General features: G+C 45.0%; 1 long non-coding RNA gene across 1 annotated transcript; it reads right to left on the minus strand.

Annotated features, from left to right (window-relative positions):
• Nucleotides 1-201: 201 nt before the first annotated feature.
• LOC142563721 (uncharacterized) lies at nucleotides 202-9789 on the minus strand. The gene is made up of 3 exons (XR_012824397.1): nucleotides 9620-9789; nucleotides 4921-4995; nucleotides 202-859 (listed from the first exon to the last, which is right to left on the minus strand). It is a non-coding gene; the product is annotated as an uncharacterized LOC142563721 (long non-coding RNA).
• Between the last annotated feature and the right edge of the window lie 5319 nt (nucleotides 9790-15108).

The raw sequence follows: 15108 nt of genomic DNA on the forward strand, positions 1-15108 counted from the left end.
ATGTGTACTGGCAATTTCTGCGGCCAATAGATCTGCAGAGTTTCTTCCGTGTAGCTGTCAAGCATTTTGCTATCGCTATCATTGCTTCAATCTACGGTGTCTTTTTAAACTGTAAATGACCGTACTCCTGATGTTTATTGTGCAGCTATTGTCAAATAATTCAAATTTTTTAAAATATTCCTGTTTCACCGCCTGTATTTAGATTATTCTAAAGGTAGAGGGGATGTTAAGAATTGCATATTCCCTTTAGAGCTGCACTCGTTTATGGCAATGTGCATTTGTTCATGCTATACCGAATTTTGGGTCTTATTAAGATGTATTTTGGAGCTATTTGGTTCATATCCGTAGTAAAAGAGCGCCAGAAAACACAAAGGACTTTGACGAAGAAGAACGACACGTACACAGGGCGCACTAACAACTGAAAGTTTTACTCAGTGGATATGCAGAATAAGTACCGACTGAACATGAATGAAACTATCTAAAGCTCAAAAACACGCCCAGAAAACACATACAAATGTTTTATTACATATGCAGGAAAAACTACACCTTGACGCATTTATTTCGGTTGACAATTTGGACGTCAGTTTGTCTAGAGCGTTAAATATGGTGATTTATTTACGCAGCATTAAGTAAATGAGCGTGATGACACAATTGTACCTATCTGCTCAGCTTTTACACTGCAGAGGCCACTCGCCTGCGGTTGCTTTGCAACTGCTTAGGTAATAAACTATTTCTGTGTAGTTGCCTTTTGGGCAATACTGGAAGAACTGTGTTGCACAAGGCACGGCGGACGCTTTTTTACGGTGTGTCTGTGGTAGTGCGCTATCTCTTATGTGCAGCTCCCACTCTCGTCTGTTTCCTGTAAAGCAAAACAAAATTTGAACGAGTGAGCATGCTTTCGAATTTTGTCACAAAAGCGTGATCTTAGAGGAAGAATTTGATGGCTGCTATTATGGAGGCAGGTTTATTTAACTGAAAGAAATTGACATGAAGTTAATATACTATTTGGTACGACTATACCCTGAAAATACTTTGGAGATCATTGGTAGCGCTTTATGCTTGTGATGTGTGTGGTGCGCGACATGGTGCGGTGGTCGGGACGGACAGAAGCAGACGACAAGGAGTGTGCGCGCCGAGGTGAACTCCGTGCTTGAGGAAAACGACGACGCCGAAGAGCGTCCTGCACGTCAACGCGCGGCGCAAAGAAAAAAGAAAACAAGAGTAAAATGCCAACCAATTAGGAAAGACCACGGGGCGTCAGGCTGCCAATCGGAGAATGCCTAATGGGCCAGAGCGGAAGAAAAGGCGAGGCGCGCTGGCAGAAGGGGGAGACGCCAGGAGAGTTCCAGGAAGCGACGCCAGGAGAAGGTCGGCCACCGGACCGGGTATTGAAGACGGGCCGTCGGGTTCCGGACCCGAGCCACCAGGACCTCACCCGACCGGGGCCTCCTGCCAAACCGTTCCTGCGAGTCGCCAGTCTACCCGAGCGTGCCGCCAGCTGCTTAAGGCCGGCGAGCTTCTGTGCCGGTGGCAGGACGAGAGCAGTCGGGCTACGGGCCCGAGTTCTACGCCCACCTGCCTGGCCAGAACGCCGCCGCCGCCGTGTGCTGGTGCCGCCAAGCCGCTTGCCTTACCTCTCCAAGCCAGAGTTGGCGCGCTCCGGTCGCCAGGTCAACTATCCTATACCCCGACCTTTGGTGAGACCGGCGCCACTCCTTTCATCAACTTGTCGCCGCGTCTCCACGTAGAGACTGTTCGTCCCTGCCGTCGTGGCAAGCCCGGACACGCGCACTAGTTAACGTCATACTAGCCCCAAGTGTGTTTCTTACTGCCGTGATGTCCGTGATAAATAAACACTTGAGTGTTTATTTTATGCTTTCTATTTCCGTCTATTTATTTTAAGCCTCTTTCTAGTTTCATTAAAAGTTTGTGCGTGTTTTCGAAACCAACGGCGTTGACCTCAATTGGGTTCTCGGAGGCTCCGCGTAAGAGGACCGTCAAAACCTTTAATAATATTTGGGGTTTTAGGTGCCAAAACCACTTTCTGATTATGAGGCACGCCGTAGTGGAGGACTCCGAAAATTTTGACCACCTGGGGTTCTTTAACGTGCGCCTAAATCTAAGTACACGGGTGTTTTCGCATTTCGCCCCCATCGAAATGCGGCCGCCATGGCCGGGATTCGATCCCGCGACCTCGTGCTCAGCAGCCCAACACGATAGCCACTGAGCAACCACGGCGGGTTCAAAACCTTTGAGTACAAGAACTTCGCATCCCAATGCTAAATATCCAGCCATGAGTTTATGAAGGCTACAAGACAAAGTTGATTGGTTGAGTGAGACACATGTCATCAAAATAGAAAACTGCGACAGATTGTGAACGTTTAGTATGTAGCGGTATCGCTACTGTGACGAAGCCAAAGGAAGTAGAAATGGGGAATGCTCTCACTTTCAAGTAATTTTTTAGTGGGAAAAAATTCTCGCTTATATAAAATAGAATGAGCTGTTAGTGAAAAGTATGAAGGCATCATGACCGCGACTGTGCAAGAAGTAGACTGCACTGGTGCAGTGTTCGTTACATGTGTTCGTTACATGTGTTCGTTACATACTGAAGGGCTTTATTTCACTGAGTGATATTCATATTTCACTTACACTTGTTGTCTCCTTACACAATCCTGCACCCTACGCCGCCCACATTGTCCTATGTTAGCAGTACTGATACGCATTTTTTTCAGCCTCGCACTTATTCCATGCAGTTCAAACTCAACATGTTATTTGCTCTTCTAAGATGATAAAAATATGGTATATTTTGCCCGGACCAAACTTTCGCCGTGTATTTACTCATCACCAATATCCCAACTCGCTGCCCTGTCAATGTGTGGAGTAGAGAGAGAATTCTTCTTAACAGTCGCATTAGAACGTGGCCTTGAGCGAAAAGCAGAACAGTAAAAAGCAGGTGTTACGGCATAGCGCTATGAACGAAGAGGTGCTGGCTCATCGAGAGTTCGAGAAAATAATGTTATGCAAGGTATTCATTCATTCAATCAGATTTTTTTTAAAGCAACGAAGTTTCTAATTTCCGGCCATGTTTCAAACAACGTCGTCGAATTATCACGGGGCATCAGTTTCAGTGTAATAAAAAAGACGTTCAGGAGCTCCCTAGAGCGAAACGTCAGCAGTATTGACACGTGTACTTGTTTATCTTTCCGGGTGACCACTTTTCACTGTCTAACAAATATTGCTGAGCACGGGACGCGCCCGCACGTATCGGAAGTTTCTCAAATGGTATGCAAATGGTCGAAGCAATGTGCTAACCCCGCTACAGCACAAAAATTATAATCGTTTTTCCCCCAGTTTCCATCTGTTGTACACGCAGCGTGTAGCTGGTTTCCTCGGTCACTTCGGTGAATGAAGATAGGCACGTTCTTAATATTTAGTCGAAGGCACAAGCACGTTTTGGGCCACGTAAAATAATGTTTTAGACTGTGTAGGCTAATACAGCCTTTGTAGAAAATTACTTAGTAATGAAGCATTCTGGAGTGCCATGTGGTCGTCATCCGTAATGTTGCCCAGAGCTTTCCAATCAAACAACTGCCCATGACACCGAGCTCACATTCGGCGGAAATAGGGGGATAATAAGGCTAGTGCATGGGGTAATTTAACTTCCCTAGATTATGTGCAGCTGTAAAAACTTTTTGTGAATCCTCGTTTTTTTTAATATTTCCATGTGTCATACCAGGTTAGCGTTATGTATTTATTCTTTTTCTATTAGGAGGGCTCGGTAAGCCGAACAAGGCATGTTGTTTAAAACAATCTGGTTAAAATGAGGGCAAAGTTGTGGTTTTAATGCGTAAGCGAAGCTTAAAGTGCATAGGTTATATGGCCTTTGCAACAAATTCCTTCAGCAAAGGCTCCAAAGCACTATGCGGTCGTTTTCCGTCACTTCCCTGTGTTCCGGTAGAACTCTACGTCATGCCACGCTTACATTTGGCAAAAGGGAGAGTTGCCATACTTGGAGTGATTTTAGTGTTTCAGGTCAAATCGGAGGCTTGGGCAAATAATTACTGCAACTTTCTTTTTCCTCCTCTCACACCGTGGTACGACGTTCGCGTACGTGTTTCCGAGTTCCGTGGTGCACAAAGTGAGGTAGCGCGTTTATATTTTCTTATAATAACAGGAAAGTTAGGGCGGTATTTACACACCAATCAATGTACATGGGTTAATCGTGGCCTTTGCAATAAATCTCTTATGCATGTGCTGTGGAGAATTATAAGCCTGTTTAGCGAAGTACGAAGGATTCAGCTCCAGGGCAGTACCCTAAATGACAGCCAGATCAAATAGAGAGGAAACAAGGGAGAAGTCATTGCAATTAAACATGTGAATTTAAACGTGTGTCGAACAACTACGGTATTTGTGAAAAATTGCTGTAGCAAGTGCTAGAAATAAGGGTGGGCAAGGTTTGAAATAGACGAGTCAAAAGTGGGCAGCGTTTTGAAGTGCACCGTTTAGTTTCAGGTAACTGTAGTTCCTTATACAACTGCTCAAACCAAACAGATTCGCTCGAATAGCGTGCAATTGTGAATATTCGCACCAGTCTGCTGTGTTTTTTTCTTTAGAACATAGCTTAAGAAATATGTTTTCGGCCCCATTGAGGCGGCAAGAACCAATCGCTACACTACTAGGAAAATAAAGTCCGTAAATTCTCGTGACAGCATGTCATTTTATTATGAACAGCTAATGAACGCACTGATGGGATGTAAAAAAAACGGTATAAGGACAGAAAACATTGCCACTGTAACCTAGTGTTCAACTTGATAGACTTGTTAGTGGAAAAGGGTACCATGTAAGCATAACGCACCAATAATTCAGTCCACATGTTCCTTCTCCATCACTAGTTACGTAAGGGAATAGCTTTGCACTTACCTAAATTTAACGTGTAAATGCCACAGTTTTCAGTAGAATTCCAATACATAAAGTATTTTATAACAGCCTTGTCTCCTGAAAACCAATGCGCCACGCAAGTTTTTGAAAACTGCTGTTGCAGTCTGCTGAGCTCATGGGAAAGCACAATATGTCATATCTTTTTTTATAGCTGTGAGTACAAGCTTTATTGACGGTAGCACTGCGCAAAAGGAAACCGTAGTTTAAATCGGATTCTTGTAGCATCTACGTAAAGTAGCGAACCAGTCTTCAAGATTTAACGGTTTTCTCCACGGGGTACGGGCACATGCTCACGACGATAATAATGATCTTGTGCAATGCAATGCTGGCTCATACTTGCCATCTACAATTCCTCCTTTTTACGTTTACTTTTGACCCCATCTCTATCATCCAGTGGGAAAGGTGTTCCTTTATCCCTTCGCGTGTCTGGTTCCTTCCCCAAAACCTTTTTCGGGTGGAGGAAGCCTCTGTCCGGACATTTCGAGCTAAGGCGGCTCTTACACCAGCCACCGATCGTGCGTGAAGATATCCAGTATCTCAAGCGCCCCGCTCCTGTGTTGGCAGCGTATGCCTGTTGTCTACTTGGGTCACATTGTGCGACAAAGATTACGCGAAAATGTGCTTAGGGGGTGGGGGAAGCATTTCATTACCATATTAGGCAACGGGGCAACCCAGGCGAACAATAAAAGTTCGGAGACAAAGAAAAGGAGGCTTATTAGAGAAGTGTGTCCCTTGATAAGATACCGCACGTTCCAATTTCAGAAGACGGAAATAAATTCATGGATGCCGTGAAGTGTTCATTATAGCATAATTATAGCAGTACACAATGACTAATGCGCACAAAACCAAGGCGAGCACAGGACACAGCGAAAAGCAGGGAAGTGCTTCAGACTATTTCTTGAAAGACCACTCACCATGTTTGGTTAGAGGGCACTTTGTACTGCCGAAGAGCGCAATTGTCACGTCGTTCGAAACTTCCCATTACTGACCTGTGTGTTTACGCCTCAACACCGAGTAAGCTTGAGTGTGTCACCATGCGATCTTTCGAGAACACGAGAAAGCGTTTGATTCAGGCCAAACCTCAGCAGTCATGCAGGCGTCACGGAATCAGTGTGCAGACGAGCAGTATGTAAAAATACTGAAAGACATCTATAGCGACTCCACAGCCACCGTAGTCCCCCGTAAAGAAAGCAACAAAATCCCAATAAAGAAAGGCGTCAGGTAGGGAGATACGATCTCTCCAATGCTATTCAGAGCGCGTTTACAGGGGGTATTCAGACACCTCGATTAGGAAGAATTGGGGATAAGAGTTCATGGAGAATATCTTAGTAACTTGCGATTCACTGATAACATTGCCTTGCCTAGTAACTCAGGGGACCAATTGCAATGCATTCTCACTGACCCGGAGAGGCAAAGCGAAAGGGTGGATCTAAAAATTAGTCTGCAGGAAACTAAAGTAACGTTTACCAGTCTCGGAAAAGAACAGCAGTTTACAATATGTAGCGATGTACTGGAAGTAGTGAGGGTATACATCTACTTAGGGCAGGTAGTGACTGCGAATCCGGATCATGAGACGGAAATAATCAGAAGAATAAGAATGGGCCGGGGTGCGTTTGGCAGGCATTCGCAGATCATGAACAGCAGGTTGCCATTATCCCTCAAGAGAAAAGTGTATAACAGCTGTGTCTTGCCAGTATTCACGTAGGGGGCAGAAACCTGGAGGCTTACGAAAAGTGTTCTACTTAAATTGAGGACGACGCAACGAGCTATGGAAAGAAGAATGATGGATGTAACGTTAAGGGATAAGAAGAGAGCAGATTGGGTGAGGGAACAATCGCGAGGTAATGACATCGTAGTTGAAATCAAGAAAAATAAATGGGCATGGGCAGGGCATGTAATGAGGAGCGAAGATAACCGATGGTCATTAAGGGTTACGGACTGTACTCCAACAGAAAGGAAGCGTAGCAGGGGGCGGCAGAAAGTTAGGAGAGCGGATGAGATTAAGAAGTTTGCAGCTACAACATGGCCACAATTAGCACATGACCAGGGTAGCTGGAGAAGTATGGGAGAGGTCTTTGCCCTGGAGTGGGTGTAGCCAGGCTGATGATGATGATGATGATGATGATGATGATCTCAATGCTTACCCAACAGTAAGGCGTACACTGTCTTCACTTAGTTTCTGCAAACGCGTTCAGTCAGCGTCGGTGGCGCAGATAGTTCGTGTTAATGAAAGGTCAAGTGACGACAAAGCTATGAGAAGCGAATGCCGGCGGCGGGCTTGTGGATAAACAGGCTGACCTCTATCGCGCTTGTTCATCCCAACAGTTCCTGCAGTCCCCATTAAAGAATGCCTGCCACCTGCAATGCACTTGGAGTTCTCGTTTGTCCGAAGAGCTACCTCGGGCAATGGGTAGTGGCCATGTAAAAAAGCTCATGAGCCGTGATAAGGTTTATTGAGTTTGGGAAATAACGCGATGCGATGTGGTTGTGGGCAGGACATGTGATGAGGAGGGAAGATAACCTCATGGTCATTAAGGGTTACAGACTGGATTCCAAGGGAAGTGAAGCGTTGCAGAGGGCGGCAGAAAGTTAGGTGGGCGGATGAGATTAAGAAGTTTGCAGGGATTACATGGCCACAATTAGTGCATGACCGGCGTAGTTGGAGAAGTATAGGAGTGGCCTTTGCCCTGCAGTGGGCGTAACCAGGCCGGTGATGATGATGATGACGACGATAGTGTGGTTTTGGGATGAGGGGTGGACGCGTAATCAGGCTTACCACATACATACGACCATACATATGTATCGATAATTGATTGTCAAATGCGTACTTCGTACCTTTAACACCGCGGGAAGTCCTTTAAGTGGTGTCATCAGCCCATAAATTTCATTCGGCCCTCTCCCACCATCTTACCCCTTGTCACGTTTCTCCTTTAGCGCATGTCCTAAATGTTCTTCACAGGGTCGGTTCAGTTTTCATGATACCCTACACCCCCCGTATTCAGGACGAGCCTACTTTCGCTTTATAAAGAATGTAGACTGACGGCCTGTTTTCATGTTTTCTCTTAGTGTTTTCTTGGCCTAAACCATAGGTTGTGCCTCAATATTTCTGCTACATTGTTTTATGTAATTTTTTATTCGACAAGTTAGCTCAAACACATTTAAGCTTGAAGAGAGAGGCATCAGCGCGCATATTCTTACCTACATTCTCATGTATATCCATACATGCAAGTCTCTGGCGGCACTCACTGTAAAGCTCAGCATATTGCAATATCTTGCACCTGCAATCATAGTAGGAATATGAATAACGTAAAAAGGATTCATGACCAATACGTGGCTCTCTCCACCTGTATCACAGCTGGTGACTTCTAGGGCTAAAATATTTTCTTTGTCCTTTCTGTAACGGCAAGCCACCAAAGCGTATCATCTCTGACACCAGCATATAGTTTGTAGGAAAATAAGTGAGCAATAGCAGCTGCATGAGCAACGCTACAATACGCAGAATAATGTTCGTCAGACTAGGTTGTGCAATTCATTATAAAATATGAAGACGCCAAATAAACAGACGCACACAAGAGAAGAAAACGGGACAGGGCGTCCTGTCCCGTTTTCTTCTCTTGTGTGCGTCTGTTTATTTGGCGTCTTCATATTTTATAATGAATAGCTACCAGCTAGCCCAACAAGAAGTGCTTTTAGGTTGTCCAACACTTAAGAGAACATGGGCGCTACACCTCCCCCCCCCCAAACAAAGAACGGTGTCACGCGCACACAAACACAAAAGCAAGCATACTGTTGATTGCCCATTGCGATTGTTGATTGTGATTGTTGATTGTGAATCGTAAACTGAGATTGTGAACGAGGCTTCTGTGTGGAAGCCGAAACGTCTTATCTTCAATAAGGCTTACTTGGTCGGTGTACGTCTTCCTTTGTCATCGTGTATCCCGACCAGACGGGCTTCCGTCGAACTGTTGGATTGCAGTATTGATGTTTATGGCATAAAAAGTACGCGTATGAAAGAAGAGGCCGATAGAAAGAGCGCCGTCTCTTTCTTTACGCTAAGCATTTGTGAGACAAATCCCAACAGGTATTGACAAACTAGCCCGAAAACATTCGTTGATATGCAAGCACACATTATGCATACAATTGCGCTCAAGAGCCCCTGGCAGTACCTTCACTGTAGTGGGCATACTGTCCTGTAGAAAACTAGATATACCTTGAATTCGGTGGACGACGATTGTTTAATTAATGTATTGTCATAACAACGCACTGTCATACATGACGAGCTCCCAAACATTACCTCAGGTTTTCATCACTTCAGAGTGATTGTTTATATGTTTTGTACAGGAAAAAAAGGCACTTTGAAAACTTTGAACGCACTTGTCAGCCACGCACTTGTTTGTTTTTCTTTCTGTCGCGTAACGGCGAGCGCTAATAAGTTGGGAACTCCTGGTTCTTTCCGGAAAGAAATACAAACCAACTTATCACTTTGAACGGGTTACAAAGCTTGTTTCTTTTTGTCATGATGTTCCAGAACTTTTGACCATTATGCATAAAAAAATTGTTATACATTGGCATCATGAATATAAAATTGTGGCTTTTGATCAGAGGGTGTGCAAAAAAACATATCTTTTAACTCTGCAGTGCAGGTCAACACAGAAGAAATATTCCGCAGTAGTGTGCTTACCAACGATTTCCATAAAAGAAAAAGTAAACATAATAGTCAGCTGTTCTCATCAGCAAGTCTTTGTAATAATAGCTGCAGTATAAATCCGATTGTCCTGTATAAGTACGAGCGTATATCCAAGTTCTTTCAGTAGTGTCTAACGCCTGCAAAAAGAAACGCGTTTATTGGCGTTTCTTATAGCAATTGTTTTTGATGCCGTTCCAATCATTCGATAAATGTTCTAATACACGTGCAAAACTTCAAAAGCGAATTCCCGCAGAAACCATCCACGACGATTGTCAATGTAAGTGAATGGCCGTTCGCGTCAAGAAAGATATTTGCTTTAATAAGGCAACAATGCGCTTGACAACCTATATTTGCTGCGGTGGGGACACTTTGGTATCGCTCGTTGCTTAACTGCGTGTTCCGCAAAGAACGAAGACGCTAAGCAACACATCTCTAGCGGTAGTTAACGTGAACGGCATGTGTGTCGCTAATTAGATTTGGGAGAACAGGGGGGAAGTCGGGAGACGGAAATTCAAGACGATGAGCGAAACGAGAACAAAACGAAAGCAGGAGCCAACGTTTCGACCAGTGGATTTCTCTTTTTCATGGTACCTTGAAGAAGGCAAGTCCACTTGTCCAAATGTTAGCTCCTGATTTTACCTTGTTCTCGCAAAGAAGTTATGACAGTTGGCGTTCTGCTGTAATGACAGTTGGCGTTCCCATTTGCGCCTTTGTTTCAACCTCCGACCGACCAACGGAAACGGGTCAAAGAGCCAAAGATGCGTCGACCAGTGGGCGCATCGTTCGCTATCCCCTAGTGTGCCTTACGCAGCACTAGGGATAGCGATGGCTGCATCAATCGCGTCACCAACGTCTGTGCAGCTCCCAAGTCACTACCTAGCGGAACCACGTCAGGTGAAATACTCTGTTCTTTCATACACGGCGCATGCGACATGACTGCATTTAGGGCGCAGAGTTTCGCATTTCACGTGCTTGTCTTTCATATTTGCAGGCTTACGTTTGGACGCTGAGTAGGAAACTAGATGAAACAAACACTAACAAGTAGGAAATTCAAATCTGCGTATTTAGATGTTTCCTAGAAGGTTCAGTAAATTTCTCATTGGAAGACTTGATCTAAAGTTATTGCATGCTCCATGAAAGAGCCAACAACATGAAGTTGATTAAGCGATCTTGTCTAATTATGCAACAAGGCAGAATACGAAAAAATACACTTCGACTTGCTATAGCATAACAAACAACATGCATTTGGTCGCGTCCACTAAGAAAGTTTTGGCATATTTTTACACCTTGGCTAACTTTAGCGGGGACACGCTGCCGATGCGTTACACATAGCCGATGCGTTGCATGAGTGCTGTCCAGTGTGTGTGCTATTCCGCACGACAGTCCGCAGCAGCCACGGACAGCAAGGGCCGGAAGTTTTCACAAAGGAGCGTTCGCTTTAAAATTCTACGTATCCGATTGTCGCCCTTGAACCAGGCTTCACAGGCACGACAATCTTATACTGTAACCATCACGTCACAAACGCAGCTCAGATTTAGCCGTCTTCGCGTGCGGTGACGCAAGCCAGTGCAAGCGCTCCTATCTGTCCCGTGCAAATGTCCGCGCCCCACGTGCCCCTACGTGCCTAAGCTGTGCTTCTGCATAAAGTTCCTGTAGTAGGTGCTTGCTGTCTTCGCTAAGTACAAGCATCTTCCTCCTACCCCTCGCAGCCAGTGATGACCGCCATGTTTTTCCCAACTCGCATGCGGAGAGAGGCTAAGTACACGACCAAGCCTCCTCCACGGCTGTTTCTGCATCCCAATGGATAACGCGGAGAAAAACACATTTAACAAGACAGGAAAAAGGGCAGCATTGAGCTGCTGTTAAGACTAATGCCAAATTTTAGTGCTAGCGACGCTCACGGAAGTGTACTGTCCTACTCCAATCTCTCCCCATCAATTTCGGTATTCTATACAGCAGGAACACGTTGTCAGCCTGACCGTGCACCTCGATGTCAAGTGCGTCGAACCGGGTTGGGAAGAACGCGTCAGACGGAAGCATCTTTAAGCCGAACACATAGCGCTGACGAGTAGGATGCGTCGGCGGCACTTCAAATGTTTTCATTAGTTAGCTTTTCTTTAGAAGACGGCCCACACAGTGGAGCTACTTTTATTAGAATATGACGATATTTGCCCAGCGGTCGATTTAGACACCTCTGGCCTCCTTGAAATCCATCGGATAAGCGAGAGCAGGGGGAAAGGAAACATGTCCGCAGTAGAGATTAGGAAGTGGTGATAGGAAGGTTGATGAAAGAAATATGGGGAAACGTCAAGCAACGGAGGCATATATAAAATATAAAGTTCGCAAAGGGGTTCAGAAGATTTGGTGATTAGAATTGTTGGAGTTTTTCCTTTGCTTGCTTTTCTTTAGCATAGGAAGGGTATTACGCAGTATAATAACAAGAGCTTGGCGGTGCAACCCACCACCCTGTTTCAAAGGGGACGGTCATAGCATCCGTCCATACGCGCGAGAGATGAGCCGGGCTGCAGTGGATGCCTCATGCATGACGCGTTTTGGCGATGAGAATTCGGTGTGTGGTTACATTGCTTCAATATTATTTGGCATTAAAGCCGACGCTTATAACGAGACAGCTTATGCCAAACTTTCTTCTTTTCTTAATTTTTTTTAGTTACCTTATCTTCCAAGACCCACGCTTCGGCTTATCTGTAAGCGAAACAGACAAGTAATCATTGCCGCCGTGGTACTACACCTCCCCCATAGGAAAAAATGTGCCATCGGAGCAAGTAACAATCTCCTAATAAATGGTTGAACACGATCCTGTTTTTTCAGCTCGAATACTTGCCGTTCGAATGTCATGACAACCGCTGAGCTTTGTTCATGACCCTTTGGTTGACATGAATTAGCATGTGCCTATTCGTCCTGTAATGTTTCTGGTGGCGGATGCACGCGATTCAGTATTTCTGAATGCTTTCGTTCCTGCAGCCAAAGTTCCGGAGTTGATTCTGGGAAAGTTGCAGTACATTTGCTCATAGCTAATTGGCATGGAAATAACGCCTTTAATAATAATAATATTTGGGGTTTTACGTGCCAAAACCACTTTCTGATTATGAGGCACGCCGTAGTGGAGGACTCCGGAAATTTTGACCACCTGGGGTTCTTTAACGTGCACCTAAATCTAAGCACACGGGTGTTTTCGCATTTCGCCCCCATCGAAATGCGGCCGCCGTGGCCGGGATTCGATCCCGCGACCTCGTGCTCAGCAGCCCAACACCATAGCCACTGAGCAACCACGGCGGGTAATAACGCCTTTGAACAGCATCGCGTTAGTGAATAAACTTTCACATCAATAAACCCTGAGATGTTCATGGATTTCCGAGCATAGTATACGGTCAGAGATTTTTCACTTCATGTTATAAGTTCAGTTCCAGAGAAAGAGAACATTCTTACTTGAATGAGATTTTCCAGGCTTGGGACCTGAGCTGTCCCAAAGTATATTTGCGCACTGATGAAGCACAGAAGAAAAAGTGCTAGCTCCGATATCAGCATTTCCTCGAAACGCGATGTGCCACGTTTATGCTACCCATACGTATATTGACGTTGTACGCTCGTGTAGGGCTGCAGCCATTTGCGCCCAGCCTCTTCGCATTCCATGACAAGAGAGAAGAATAACTATCGTCCTCTCTGGTAATAATATATTCCTCGTGCAAAAAAAAAAAAGGCGAAAGGTGCTGCTTAATCTCATCCAAATGTCAAGAATTTTCGACGAGCACGTTCAGGAATTTTGCGCTTAATTCTTAGTGTGGCTAAAACGACAAGCTTCAACGTCACCTGCTCCGTGCAAACCTTCATCCTGAGGCCTTAGTGCAATAAACTTTTAATTAATGCTTGTGAGCTCTTTTATTCCTAGGTGTTAAAACTAGGAAGGGAAAATTTCTGGAAATTTTGAGAGGGAAAGAGACAACAAGTTTTCGTTGGGTTTATCTTTCAGGAAATTCCGCAAACATTGAGAAAAGTGTAACTCTAGTAAAAAAAAGGCTTGCGTAATTTTTCCATAAATAAAAATAAATATCCTTCAATTATTGCAATAAGGACGCAGATATCACGAAGACAACGGATTTAGCACCTTGAAAGCGTCTAAGAAATATTGCCAATCCGATAACAGAAACGGGTCATGAAGCGCCCGAGTCACAGTCACTGGACACACTGGCATTCAAATCGAAATGGATTGTTCTATTGTGCCATCGAAGGTGTTCGTGTCATGTGGCGGAGCTGTGTCGCCAAGCCTCTCCTTAAAAGCGTAATGAGAACGTACCTCCGGAAAGTTTGTGAAGTACCTTAAGAGTAGCAACGCATTAAAATTCTGCAACGCGCATCCCTGATATGGACTTGCCTTTGTTCTTTGAACCACTAGATGCTTGAAAGAGCGTAGGTTAAGGCATGTTGGTATTCCAACGCGCCCTAACCTACTAGATGCTACTAAACACTAGTTGCTGCTCTGTCCTCCTGTACGGGGTCGTCTTCGCCAAGTCCAGGCGGCGTACGCCCCTTAATGCTACATACGCGAAGATGATCTGCTACATACGCGAAGATAATGGTACAATAAACCGTGACACAAGGGTCTCGTTCCTGAGAAGTGGAAGTTCAGCTGCTTGGTGCAGACTAAATACTTAAAATGTCGATGTTAAACCTAGCGTCATATGGATTCACTGCATTGTACAGCTGTTCGGGCATGGTAACGGAAAGAACATTTATCACGTGGATCTTGTGGTATAAGGTGCACTTAGTGTATACCCAAATGCCATGGCTGGCGCTTGCGGAGATCACTTTTCCATTCATAACGTTAACCACATCAGGACGTCGATCGAGCGAGATCAACTGTGACGCATATCACATGCGAGACTGCGTCTGTTTATTAGGGGCTACCTAGCCAAGAGATTCTTTGTCGGAGTGAGCACAGGTAGTCCCACATCTTACCGTTACTCCAGCCATAACGCAACGGAAGGAAAGTTTCTCAGCTAGATTTTGTTCTGACTGGCAATCATTCGACATGACAATCTAGTCCAAATAATTAACCTTATCATGCCCGGTAACAACATAAGTGTTTAGACTTCTACTGAGACACGTCTCCAGGTGTGTGCACTGATTGAAAGGGCAGCAACACTGGCGACAGCGTGCCTCCGTGCTCAGGGCTTTGGCATTTAGATCGAAAAGGTCGCCTTAGTGGCTTTTACTTACTCAGCAATAACTTTGTAGCCTCTTTTGTATTACCGCCAATATATTTCAGGGAGGTCATTCTCCCAACGCCATGGTGTTAAGGTCGACAAAGACATCCACCTAGTCGATATGAGCTTACTAGAAGACGGGGCTGAACTTCATTACTGAAATAGTTCCAGGATATTTGCCATTCTGCATACCATTGGCCGCCAAGGCTAACAAAATCGACCTCCCTATAATGCAGAGCCTTCAAGGCGGAGCCCTTCTCT

The sequence above is a fragment of the Dermacentor variabilis genome, chromosome 11 (genome assembly GCF_050947875.1).
Source record: "Dermacentor variabilis isolate Ectoservices chromosome 11, ASM5094787v1, whole genome shotgun sequence".
Taxonomy (NCBI): Eukaryota; Metazoa; Arthropoda; class Arachnida; order Ixodida; family Ixodidae; genus Dermacentor; species Dermacentor variabilis.